Source organism: Peromyscus californicus, unplaced genomic scaffold (assembly GCF_007827085.1).
Source record: "Peromyscus californicus insignis strain IS unplaced genomic scaffold, ASM782708v3 Scaffold_8__1_contigs__length_139910024, whole genome shotgun sequence".
Lineage (NCBI taxonomy): Eukaryota > Metazoa > Chordata > Mammalia > Rodentia > Cricetidae > Peromyscus > Peromyscus californicus.
Window position 1 is genome coordinate 99,404,180 of NW_026294606.1, and position 13,498 is coordinate 99,417,677.

General features: G+C 43.9%; 1 protein-coding gene across 3 annotated transcripts in view; it reads right to left on the reverse strand.

The window, feature by feature from the left end:
- The window catches only part of Znrf1 (zinc and ring finger 1), a 108,414-nt gene that overhangs the window by 41,013 nt on the left and 53,903 nt on the right, over nt 1-13,498 (reverse strand). The gene's annotated exons all lie outside the window — the stretch shown is intronic.

Genomic DNA, 13,498 nt, shown 5'->3' on the forward strand with positions numbered 1-13,498 from the left:
CTTCAATGTGTCTACATTTGGATGACAAATTGTACAGTCATTTGATCTTTACTGGACCCACGTCCCCTGCTCCAGATTATTTTGAAGCAAATTCCAGATATAAGTTCACCATAAATGTTTCATACAACTTAGAACATTGTGTTCTGTCTTCTAAATACTGTGTTGTGACTTTTCTAGCCTCCCAGCAGGAAAGATAGAAATGGGCAGACTCCATGTATGCTGGCAAGTGGACTCCCGACACCCATCTTGTAGCCTGGTGGCCTGGCACACACAGAGAGAAGCCAAATATATGCTCGGGTCAGTGAGCTCCACTGTGTCTCCTGCCACTGTCCCTTACTGCCTCTAGACAGGGTCCAGAAACAAGTGACAGACTCAAGACAGGAGAATGAGTCTCTGCAATTAACAGAAGGAACAGCGGGCATTTGAACAGGTCAAGGTATTCAAAGCAGTCCAACCTACAAGAGAATCAAACCCCAGCCTTTCTCTCTACTCTCTGGAGGATAGCACTGCAAAATTCCAGATCTAAGGTGAAGCTGGGACATCTGAAGCAACCTACCTTCCCCATTCAGGCAAACAGGGGAAAATGGGTTACAGTTACATCTGAGTCCTTAGAAGAGATTCCAGGAAGTTCACTGCTCTATGTCAGTGAACTAGCAACCCCACTTCTGGGCTATTTCTCAGACACAGAGGATGTCTGTCACATCATAGTGTCAGGCATCCCAGAACAGCCCCATGGGAAATGGGCAGGGGTCCAGCAGAGAATACGTACACTATTAGACACTCATCAACAAGCAGGCACTAGCAGGAATAAATACACATACAGTGGCAGATCTTAAAAATAAAGAAGGGCTGAGGGATACACACACACAAAGGAAACAAAAGAACTGGTAGCACCATGACATATGTTTGAGTTAAAAACAAATACAACTATTTAAAGTCCTCGGGGACTGGAGAGATGGCACACTGGCTAAGAGCACTGGCTGCTCTTCCAGAGGACCCGGGTTTGATTCCCAGCACCCACATGGTATCTCACAGCCATCTGTAACTCCAGTTCCAGGGACCTGACACTCTCTCCTGGCTTTCATGGGCCACTGAGCCAGCTCCCCAGCTTCCTCCCCTTTTAAAAATGCTTTCTTTTATCCAACTAGATAACTGGTTGGCAAAGTGATCCAGGACCTGAGGGCTGGGGCTGGGAAGCAGGACTGAAGAAAGACACCTTAGTTCTTCCTGTAAGTCACAGAAAGGTGGCTTTCTTGGAGCTCACACTGGGAATGGCATGACTAGTGGCTTATGTGTCTATCACTGAACTTACAGAGTTTCTGCATCTCAGAGTAAAGGTAGAGGGGCTCAAATGGAGCTCCTTCAATCCCCTCAACCTCTTCATGGCAACACTTCTTATCACAATGAAGACCTAGAATTGCTGTTCACTGGACCATCTACTTGTACACATTCTTAACCTATAGAAGGAGAAATGAATCCATCTAAAACTCCTTTCTGTTCTAACACTTGACTAGTTGCAGAAGGGTATGTGTCTGAATATCCTAAACTATGACTAATTCCTATGTGTGTTGCATTGTTTGGTACATACACCACTATCTCTAACAAGCAAACACTAAAGGTTGGATCCATTTTCTCTATTTCACTGTAGCTACTACAAGCCAGGCTCTGGGAAAGACATTGAACAACACATATGGAAGGAAAGAGCTGCTTTATGGGGCTCCAACCCTGACAGGGACAAGGACAATTAAATAGGCAAAACCATACCTTGTAGTCTCCATTATGATCGGGCTACGAGAAGGCACCAGAATAAGGAGTGGAAACTACACTGAAACCTTTGAGGCTAGGATGGCAATAATGTCAGGAGAGGCTTCTTGTTAAAAAGAAGGGAAGTCCAAGCTGTGACTGAAGGATAAGGAAAGCCAGCCAGGCCTTGAGGTGACCGGGGAACTAGATGAGTTCTAATGTGGCTGCCTCAGAAAAGAATGACATCATCATACAATACTATACCTATCATCAGCTGGAAGGTGTAATTTTTCCAAAATGCCCTCAGTACTGTTTTACTCTCACTGCCCCCCAAGAACTCCTGACACCCCTCATTTAGTGCTGGAGTGGACTTTGAACTATTCGGACCAAGAGTATAGCAGGAATGTCAGGCTGTACAAGGTGGGGACGTACAAAGAATATGGCTGCTGCCTAGCATTTTTAGGACCCTGCCCTCACAACTAACCACCATGTTTGGAGGGAGCTAGACCACATAGAGACCTTGGGCTGACAACCCTTGCAGAGGTCTCTGCTGAGAGCCAGGCATGTGAGTGAATGAGCCATCTACCTTAGTTACTTTTCTACTGCTATAATAAGACACCATGATCAAGACAACTTAGAGAAGAGTTTATTCTGGGCTTACAGTTTCAGAGGGTTAGAGTCCATGGCAGAATGGCAGGGAGCATGGCAGCAGGCAGGCAGGCATGGCACTGGAGCAGTAGCTGAGAGCTTACATCTTGATCCATAAGCAAGAGGTAGAGGGAGCTAAACGGCAATGTGTGGGTTTTTGAACCTTCAAAGCCCACCTCCAGTAACATACCTCCAGTAACATACCTCCAACAAGGCCATATCTCCTAATCCTTCCAAACAACTCCATTAAGTGAGGACCAAGTATTCAAATATATGAACCTATGGGAAGTGGGGCATTCTCATTTAAACCACCAAAGTTTCCAAAGATACTGCCTCACGGGGCTGGAGAGACAGCTCAGTGGTTAAGAACACTAGCTGCTATTCCATAGGACCCAGGTTCAACACCCAGCCCTTACATGGAGGCTCACAACCATCTGTAACTCCAGTTCCAAGGTATCTGACATCCTCTTCTGGCTTCTATGAGCACCAAGTGCTCACATGATACAAAGACATACATACAGGCAAAATACCCACACACATTAGACACTGCCTCATTTTCAGGTGAGACTCATCATGAAGCAGAGGCAAGCTGCTCCCACCATGTCCACAGAATAAACAGTTGTTGTATACCATGAAGTTTTAGGATATTTTGTTATGCAGCTGCAGTATAAGAACAAATGGATAAAGTATAGTTCATTCACATAATAGAAACTATTACAGCAAGGCTAATTAAAGGACTACACTACACTATGCTGGCTGACTCTCAAACAATGCTCAGTGAAGGAGGCAGACCTACAGCACATACTGCTTGATTTTTATCTATTTGAATCGTAAAAATAAGTCAGGCAAATCTGTTCTAAGTCAGGAGGGCAATTAGCCCTCGGGCCGTGACAGGAAAGGGCATGAGGCAGTGTCCTAGGATACGGGTCTCATAGAAAGGTTCAGTTTGTGAAAAGTCACCAAGACACAGTACAGGCTGGAGAGATGGCTCAGTCTATAGAGTGTTCCCAAGTTTGGATTCCTAACACCCATCTAAGAAGCTGGTAATCCCTGAAGTGGAGAGGTGGAGACAGGAGGATTCCTGGAACTCTGTCTAGCTAGCCTGAATCAGCAGAATCGGTGAGCTCCAGATTCAGTGAGAGACCTTGTCTCAATAAGGTAGGGAGTATATCTGACCTCCATATACATACATGTGCACACCCACACTAACATGTGCATACCCACACTATACATAGAAAGATGTACATTTATGATATCCTATTAATAAACTATTAAATACTTAGTTTGTTGGTCTATTTTGATAAAGACTTACTTTGTAGCTCTGGCTGGTACAGAACTTACTGTGCAGATTAGGCTGACATTGAACTCGGAGACCCACCTGCCTCTACTGGCATTAAAGGTGCAGAAGCATGACCCTGAGTTGAGATCCCCAGCACTCATGTAAAAATATGGGAGCATGTATCTGTAACTTCAGCATTGGGAAGGGACAGAGAAGTGGAGAAAAGCACATTTCCAGAGCTTGCTGGTCTGGTATACCTAGCAGAATCATTGAACTCCAAGTTCAGTTAGAGGCCAGGTCTCAAAAATTAAAGTGAAGAGCAATTGAGAAAGACCCCAACACTAAACTAACACACTCCTTCCTCCCCCCCCCCCCCACATACATACTGAGAGAGAGACACAGAGAGAGAGAGAGAGAGAGACAGGCAGGCAGACAGAAGATAGACCAACTCTGGCAACAGCGCAGCCTGGGAGACCCTGAAAGCTTATAGAGCAATTAAGGAGTTCCTGCTATTCAGGCTATTGGTGGTGTGGGTGGAGAGAACCAGGCCTCACTGCCCTGCCAACCCTTGGTAAACATGAAGGTCTCCTATGCTACTGGGCCCTGGGCTGGTGCCCAATGGGCCATCTGGTGGACTCAGAATCCAGAAGGGACATCTGGTTGACTTGACTCTGAATAATTATTTATCCTGATTATTGAGCTTTTTGGCATCCACAAATAACTTGTTAGGTTGCAGTAGCAAAGTACATAGGTTAGCTTAGACGTGGCCAGGTGTGGTGGCCTGTAACTGAGGCAGGAGGATCACAAGTTTGAGGCTAGCCAGAGCAACACGGCCAGACTGTGTCACACTCAGGAAGTCAGAGGAGTGGAGTTCGGAGTTAGCGGTGTACTCCAGTTTAAGAGCAGGACAAGGAGAAAACCATCGGGGGTTCATGAAGATGGAAGCCTAGAGAACGGTGCTGGAGGACGCAAAGGAAGATGACGCCGTTTTAGACAGACAAATCTGGGGAATCTGACAAAAGAAAAAATATAGCTGGTTTATTTGTTGTAAGGGGTAGAAGTTGGGAGGGAAGATATGGGCTGCAGTTATGAATTAGGCTAAGTAGTGAACAAAACAGGTGTGAGGGCTGGAGTGGAGTGGGAGCATGATGGACAGGAAAAGGACAGATCAAATAATTCTAGTCTGAGCAGCTAGGGGAGCCATTCACAGTATACTGAGTGGTCCTTTCCTAGCACTGGTTCGACTTAAGCTAAATCTTGAAGAGGGTGACTCAATGAACACTGTTCACACCTCTGTCAAGAGAACAGTAGACAGCATTTTTTTCTGAATATCTCAGAGCCCACTGATTCTCTTCAAGGTATCAGCTTGATTCCACCCATTTGCTGAATGAAGCTAGGGGGAGGAAGAGGGCCTGAGGAGAGCCCCATCTTTCTCAGTACACACACACACAAACCAGGTGAAGCAGCTTTAGGCACACTTTCCCAAAGAGGAAAAGGCGTAGTAAACAAGGGAAGAGATCACAGCATGAAAAGGAAAACTCATCCTCTGGCTTGAGCAGGAAGGAGGTCAAGCCTTCATGTTGGACTGAGTGTTATATTTTGTACCCTGATGGAAAGCAGACCATAGCTATCGAAGCAATGGGGGAAGTCTACTGCACAGACACCAGTCCCAATGCCAGCCCTAGGGCAGCTGGTGGCAGGGACTTCAAACACACCCACAGATCACAATACAACAGGACCACCCATGGCTGTGTTTGGGTTAACAAATCCTTGAGTGTGACTTCAATGGGTAAAACCAACCATGTAGACAACAGGAATAGGGAAGTGGTGTAGAACAGAACCCACCTTGGTCTCCTGGAAAAGGACTTTCCTGTCCTGCTCTTCCTCCTGACAGGACCTCAGGCAGCCCAGACTGCTCTCAAACTAGGTATGCAGCCAAGAATCACCTTCAACTTTGGATTCTCCTCCTCTACCCCTACAGTTTTGTACCTCTACAGGTGGTTTAAGCAGTGCTGAGGTTCAAACTCAGAGCCTTGGTGTATGGTAGGCAAGCATCCTACCAACACAACTGCAATCCCAAACCTCCCTCGTCTCTCAAGACACAGCTGTATATTGCTGGGCGGTGGTGGTGCACATCTTTAACTCCAGCACTCGGGAGGCAGAGGCAGGCTAGTTCTCTGAGTTCTAGGCCAGCCTGGTCTACACAGCAAGTTCCAGTACTGTCAGGGCTACATAGAGAAACCTTGTCTTGGAAAAAATAAAAAATAAAAACAAAACAAAAACAAAAGCAACAGCAAAAACAAACAACAAAAAAACCCCCAGCTATACAGTACTTTATTTTATGAAAATATAAGTTATTTAGTTAATTCCCTACACATAGATGCTGAGGCTGTCCCCCGTTTTTTAGTAAAAAAAAAAAAAAAAAAATTCACTTGGCACTTTGGGTACTTGTTATGCTTCATCCCTTAGGTAAATTTCATAAAGTAAAATTGTTAAGAAATTGACACTTTAGGGCATTCCACCAATAAACTATACTCACAGCCTCTAGCCTCTTAAAACTGCCAGGACCTCAAGGGTCAGTCCTTCCTTGACTTTATTTTTCACACTCTCCCTCCTAGGGTCTAGGCTTTGAGTACCATCTGTGTTATTGCCTACGTGTGCTTTTACAAGTCTTTCATCATTTATCTGACAAAGTGACCTTTGATTGTCTTCTTCTTTATAGCCTTTATTCCATAAACCTGGGACCAGTGATGTTTTGGGATTCAGATCTTTCCAGACTTAAGAAAGATCCTATTACACAGTACTCATGTAACATCTAGGACAGCACCACACTTACTGCTTACTCAACCACTGAAGAAATCACTGCTTCAGAGGACCGTGAAGCTTTATCATGAGATCATCATCAGTCATTTAGCTGGGGTAGAACAGGGCAGCTGCAAGCCACCAACTAACAGCTTGTAATTAACAGTTTGAAAAGTGACTGGCTCACTGCAATGGGATAAATGCACCTTCCCAAGGGAGAGATCTTACAGTCACCCCCTTAACAAATGATTCATTTACATGAACAAATGATGGAGATCTGGTGCTTGTTATATGCTTCCTCACAGGATACATCTGAAGTGCATGGCAACAGCACTTTCGTTTTTGCCCAAAGTACTGAAACCAAATATTTAGACCTAACCTAATTTCTAGTTTACCAAAAAAATCAAAGGGCTAGAGGGATGGCTTAAATAACAACTCTGAGGAAACTAAGATAATCTAGAATGAAGGTCATTCTAGAAATCAACTGACTCTGGCTTTGCAGAAAGCCAATGTCAGCAGCAGAGTGTTTCCATTACACACAAGGCCCTAGCTTCAAATACTAGCTAACACACACATACCGTACACACAACACACACACACACACACACACCCCACACAACCACACAATATACACCACAGACACATAATGTTCATCACACACACACATCCTCCACACACACAATACACATCACACACACAAACATCTTCCACACACACACCCTCCACATACAATATACACCACAGACACATAATATACATCACACACACACACATCCTCCATACACACACACAGTACACCACACACCACACATACAATATACACCCCCACCATACCACACACACACAATATACACCCCCACCACACCACACAGAACATATACACACAGAGGAGGATGTTCTGGACCAAAAAAACCAAAATATCCCTTAGATTAGAATCTAAGGCAGTAGTTCTCAACCTATGGGTCGTGACCCCTTTGGCAGACCTCTATCTCCAAAAATATTTACATTAAGATTCATAGGGCTGAAGAGATGGTTAAGAGCACTGATTGCTCTTCCAGAGGTCCTGAGTTCAATTCCCAGCAATCACATGGTGGCTTACAACCATCTGTAATGAGATCTGATGCCATCTTCTGGCCTGCAGGGACACATGCAGGCAGAACACTATATATAATTTAAAAAAAAAAGATTCATAACAGTAGCAAAATTACAGTTATGAAGTAGAGACAAAAAAAATTTTATGGTTGGGGATCATCACAACATGAGAAACTGTATTAATGGGTCACAGCATTAGGAAGGTTGAGAACCACTTGCCTAAGGTCTACCTGGGGGGCGGTGAGAAACAGGGTTAGGACAAAGAGGATGATTTAGTAGTATATCACCCCCACAACATGCTATAGTAGGAGGCCTCCTTCCAAAAGGCATCATTGCTCATGTCCTCACACAGCTTTGTTTCTGCTAGTATTATATTTTCCAGTGTGATTTATAGTAATAAATGTTTAACAATGTTCACTATGTATTACTGCTCAATGAACAATAATGATGTTCACTAAACACGTGTTGAGTGGGGAAAACATTTTGAATATAAATGAGGAAATCTCAATGTTGTGTGGATCTAAGATGGTATTTTAGCATTACTATAAGGTCATGCATGGTGGTACATGTCTGTAATGCCAGCATGTGGAGGCAGGAGGTAAAGAAGTTCAAAACCATCCTGGGCTATATACATCAAGTTCAAGGTCAGCCTGGGCTCCATAAGACCCTGTCTCAAAAAAAAAAAAAAAAAAAAGTTGCAGTGGAATAAGATATTCACACTAAACAAGATGAATAAACCTGTAAACAGTCTCACTTCAGCTCAAGTTTTCAAGCCATATGGATTAAAGAGTAAGTGTCTGGTTTTCAGTTTCCAGATTTCAGATCTGTAGATGAGGAATAGTTGAGTTAGCTTCATAGTATGAACAATTCTCATTAGGTCTTTAGCCTACCATCATGTGTGGTTTCCTATGAAGGTCCAGTTTATGTTCTTCTATCTCCTTAGTCAATTCTCTCAACATTATCCACTGAGCAACCCATCCTTTTCTCAAGGATTTGTGGTGCCCTTTTATATCATACTAAGCTTCCATGTATGAGTCAGATCTGCATTCTATTTCCTTTTTCCATTACCTGTTCTTGAATACACTGCTTTTTGACTATGGCTTAACAGCTTATAAATTCCAACACTCTGATGCAAAAATCTCCCCTTTGTGTGCTGTTGAGGATTGAACCTGGGGTCTCATACATGCTACGCAAAATGCTCTTATGTTATTGAGTTATCTATTTCCTATCCCCTTTTAATTTTGATTTTTTTTTAGAGTGATGGAGATTAACCTCAGGTCTTACATGTGACAGATGAGTACTCTGCCACTGGACCACATCTGTGGCCTTAATTTTATCTTCAAATAGGGTTTTGTTAAATTGCTCATTCTCGTCTCAAATTTGTGATCCTCCTGCCTCAGCCTCCTATGTAGCTGGAATTACTGGCGTACACCTCTATAAGACAGCCCTTTCTCTCTAAAGATTAGCTTATCCTGATACGCTTAACAATGTAAGTTAAAAAAAAAAAGTTCAACTGGAATTCTGAAGCTGTAACTCTAACTAGACAGGTGTGGTGATACACACCCAAAAGTCCAACAACTATACAGGTGTGCTGATACACCTGTAACTCCTATTAGACAAGTGTGGTGATATCTATATCCAGATAGATAGATAGATAGATAGATAGATAGATAGATAGATAGATAGATAGATGTAACTCCAACAACCAGATAAGTTGAGGGAGGAGAACTGTGAGCTCCAGGTCAGCCTGAGATATACAATATAAAAGCTTAAAGCTTAAATTAAGGGGCTGGAGAGATGGCTCAACAGTTAAGAGCACTGACTGCTCTTCCAGATTCCCAGCAACCCACATGGCAGCTCACAACTGTCTGTAACTCCAAAATTTGACACCCTCACACAGACATACACCAATAAACATAAAATAAAAATAAATTATTTTTAAAAAGCTTAATTTAAAACAGAATTTGAATAGGGTTGTACTTTGTAGCAGGCTGCTATTTCTCCAAAACAGATGTGATACTAGGACTCATGAAAGACAGGCTTTTTATGTTCTTTTCTACCTAAGTCATCTTGCACCTGAACCAACAGAATGTGGCAAGAGATGCTTCTGTACAACTTTCAAGGCAAGGTTAAAAGGGAAATATGGCCAGGTGTAGTATGCATGCTTTTAATCCCAGCACTCAGAAGGCAGAGGTAGGCAGATCACTGGGTTCTGGGCTCGTGTAGTCTATAGTGAGTTCCAAGCCAGCCACAGATACATAATGAGATCCTGTCTCAAAATACATAAATTAATCAAAAATGATTTGGCTCCCACCTGGTTCTTTTAGAATGGCAGCCCTAGCCAAATTAAGATACAATATATACAGCTACCCAGAGAGGGTTTTGAGGCAGGACAAGTCACATGAAAAACTTACACAGAGACAAAGATGCTAAGACTCCTAGTCCTTCCTAAGTCTCTCTGGATTGGCTGGCAGGCATGTGAGTGAAAAAGCCTTTAAGACAGTCACCATCCAACTGCAGCTTCATGGAAGCTGTAAAGTCCCATGCCTCACTGAGCTGCTCCTAATTTTCTGGCTTATAAATGCCGTGAGACATAATGATTGTTACTGGCTTAAACTATTCAGTTTGGGTATTTTGTCAGAGAACTGATATGCCATAAATTATTACGGGGCAAAGAACCACATTGTTCTGGGCTGGTGGTTCTGGGTTCTATAATAAAGCGGGTTGAACAAATCATAAGGAGCAAGCCAGTAAGCAGCACCCGTCCATGGCCTCTGCCTCAGCCCCTGTCTCCAGGCTCTGACCCTGCTTGAGTTCCTCTGCTCGAGCCATGGTCTGAGACTGTTTATATCTGAGTAGCAGTCTACACCAGTCCCATGGATAACTGAGGTGGGGAGATTTAATTTTAAAAACATTTAATGATGTAACTGAGTTTGTTATAAAAATCAAATAGTGTGTCTAAAATAAAAGGCCCCGCCCCTCCACACCTCTACCTGCTCAGGGGTGACCAGGCAGCCAGCTGTGCAGCATGAATTCAGAAGCGTGTCCGTGCTCATGCCTGCTGGGTGGTACATGTCTGTAACCTCTGCATTTGGAAAGAAGAGGCAGAAGGAGCCTCAACTGAGAAAATGCTTCCAAAAGATGAGCTGTAGGCAAGCCTGGAGGGCATTTTCTTAATTAGTGATGATGGGGGAGAGCCAAGTCCATAGTGGGTGGTGTCATCCCTGGGCTGGTGGTCCTGGGTTCTATAATAAAGCGGGTTGAACAAATCATAGGGAGCAAGCCAGTAAGCAGCACCCCTCCATGGCCTCTGCCTCAGCCCCTGTCTCCAGGCTCTGACCCTGCTTGAGTTCCTGTCCTGACCTCCTTCAGTGATGAACAGTGATACGGAAGTCAAATAAACCCTTTCCTCCCCAGCTTGCTTTTCTGTCATGGTGTCTCATCACAGCAATAGATGACATCTTGTATTTTGGGGGAAATGCACTTTCTGTGGTTTATGTGTCCTCAATACTGCCATCAGTTACCTACTGTTTATTTGGATTTGTGTACTAGAGGTGCCAGGAGCTTTTCCATTTGTGACTACGTTAGTATCCACAAGTCTTTTCTCTGTAGTATTTAGCTTCAAAGAAAGATAATCCAAATTCTAGTCTCTACCCTGAGAAAGCAGATAGGGATGCTCATGTGGCCATTCTGTCTCTGGTTCTGCACTTTCCTCCCACCTTCCCCTCCTCTGTAGTTAGCCAAGTCTATAGAGTTGGTTCTCCTAAGATAAGGACCCCCATACCAGGGGTAGTGTGGCAGAGTGGTCATTCCCATATCTAAGCAAGCTGACACATCCACTCTATGGCTGCAAACACAGCCCAGTGCCTTAGCTTATAGAGACTACACTAAGAAGAGAACTCACCAGCTTCCCCTAGGCTCTTAACATCTCTGTTTTTTCTTTCTTTTCCTTCCTTCCTTCCTTCCTTCCTTCCTTCCTTCCTTCCTTCCTTCCTTCCACCCTCCCTCCCTCCCCCCTCTGTTTTCATCTCTGGCTGCCTGCATTATCACATTACTTAATTACCAATGCAATGGGATTTGTATAGTTTCTCATTCTATGAACACATATTATTTATTACCCCTTTCCTTAGGGAAGCACAGGGCCTCAGAGCAGCAGCCATAGGAGCATGGCCTATTCTCCTAAGTGTGTAAGCCCCTCCCCATCTCAGTTCCCCATTTCAACAATCTTAAGTTACGTGAACGCTGCCTGGTTGACAACCTCATCTTCCATCTAGTGCCCATCCATGTTTGCAGGGCCCCGTCAGGAACACAGCCAGGGACACACTGAGCCGGGGCAGGCTGGGCAGTCAGTCCTTTGGAAAAGCCCCGTTGGCTCTCACTGGTACCAGACACATTGGGTGCCAAGTACTAGTACTTCAAGGATAGCCAAGAGTAGCCAGAAAACGTCTCCATTCTCTTCCCACAGCCACTCTGAGCCTGCTGCTCATTCAGCTTTCCATCCACCCAGGAGGATGGTGGGAGGAGGGAAATACAGTAGTGGGCAGAAAACCACGAGCAGCCGCCACATCTCTGTGCCATTCCCACGTGTCAGCCCAGCTCTGAGTGTCTGCCCTCACTACGGCATTTCATCTCTTGAGGCTCCGGGCATGCTCTGACTCACTGTTACTGCTATCTTACAGTTGAGGAAACCAAGGTACAGGGAAGTGAGGTCAGACTAGCTATGAGACCCCAGTATACAGTCTGACCCCCAAGTAACGTGCAAGAAAATGCCTGGGTCTGGTGGTGGTAGGTGGGTGGACAGAACAAAACAAAATACAGACTTTTTTTTAACCTCCAAACAATTTTGTTTAAAAATCAGGCTCTTATCTCAAAGATTAGCTATTTGGAGACTTGGGTAAAAGAACTTTAAAGGAATATACATATATATATATATATATATATATATATATATATATATATATATATATATATTTGTGTGATAGAGAAATACATAAGAAGAACTAAAAGAAACAGAGAACAGAGCTGATATTTGAACAACAAAATCTCAAGCTAGGAGATCTGTTCCCTTCTTTCCTTTGTCCCATACAGAAGGAGGAGGCATACACATCACTAGCTAACAAACGACACCTCACCTTCCTTCCCTTCTCTGGAGTAGGCTAAAAGAAGCGGGTCCTTCACTGGCCCAAGGAGCAGGGCAGGTTTACAGTGTGTCCACAGTGTTCATTTCTACTGACATCTGTGGACACACAAGGTGCCAAGTGCCACCAGACAGACACATGGAGATTTCATAAAATGCATTCTTCATTCTCAGAACTGCCAGTGCGCTCTACCTTCATCTATCATTACTATTTTGCACAGTACTTGGGGTGCACGGGAGGAGCTGGACACAGCCAAGGCAGGCCTTGCCCGTACTAGGAATATGTGCTGCTGCTACTACTGAGTTAGATTCCTCACTCTCTTTTGCCTTTTAAACTCATGGACAAGTTTTTCACCAAGTTATTAGGCTTACATGATTCTGGCTTTGCACTCATGCTGTGAGCCAAAGCAGGCTCTGAGCTTCCAATTCTCTTGCCTCAGCCTTCTAAGTATCTGGAATTACTGGCTAGTTGGACTACAAGTTTTAAATGTAAAAGTGAAATACTACTACATACTTAAAAAAAAAAAAAGATTTTTTTTTTTTTTGTTTTTTTGTTTTTCTTCCCGAGACAGGGTTTCTCTGTGTAGTTTTGGTGCCTATCCTGGATCTCGCTCTGTAGACCAGGCTGGCCTGGAACTCACAGAGATCCGCCTGGCTCTACCTCCCAAGTGCTGAGATTAAAGGCATGCACCACCACTGCCGGGTAAAAAATCATATTCTAACAAGGCATCTTTTCACAAATTTATTATTTTTATTTTATATGTATGAATGCTCTGCCTGCATGCCTGGTGCTGAAG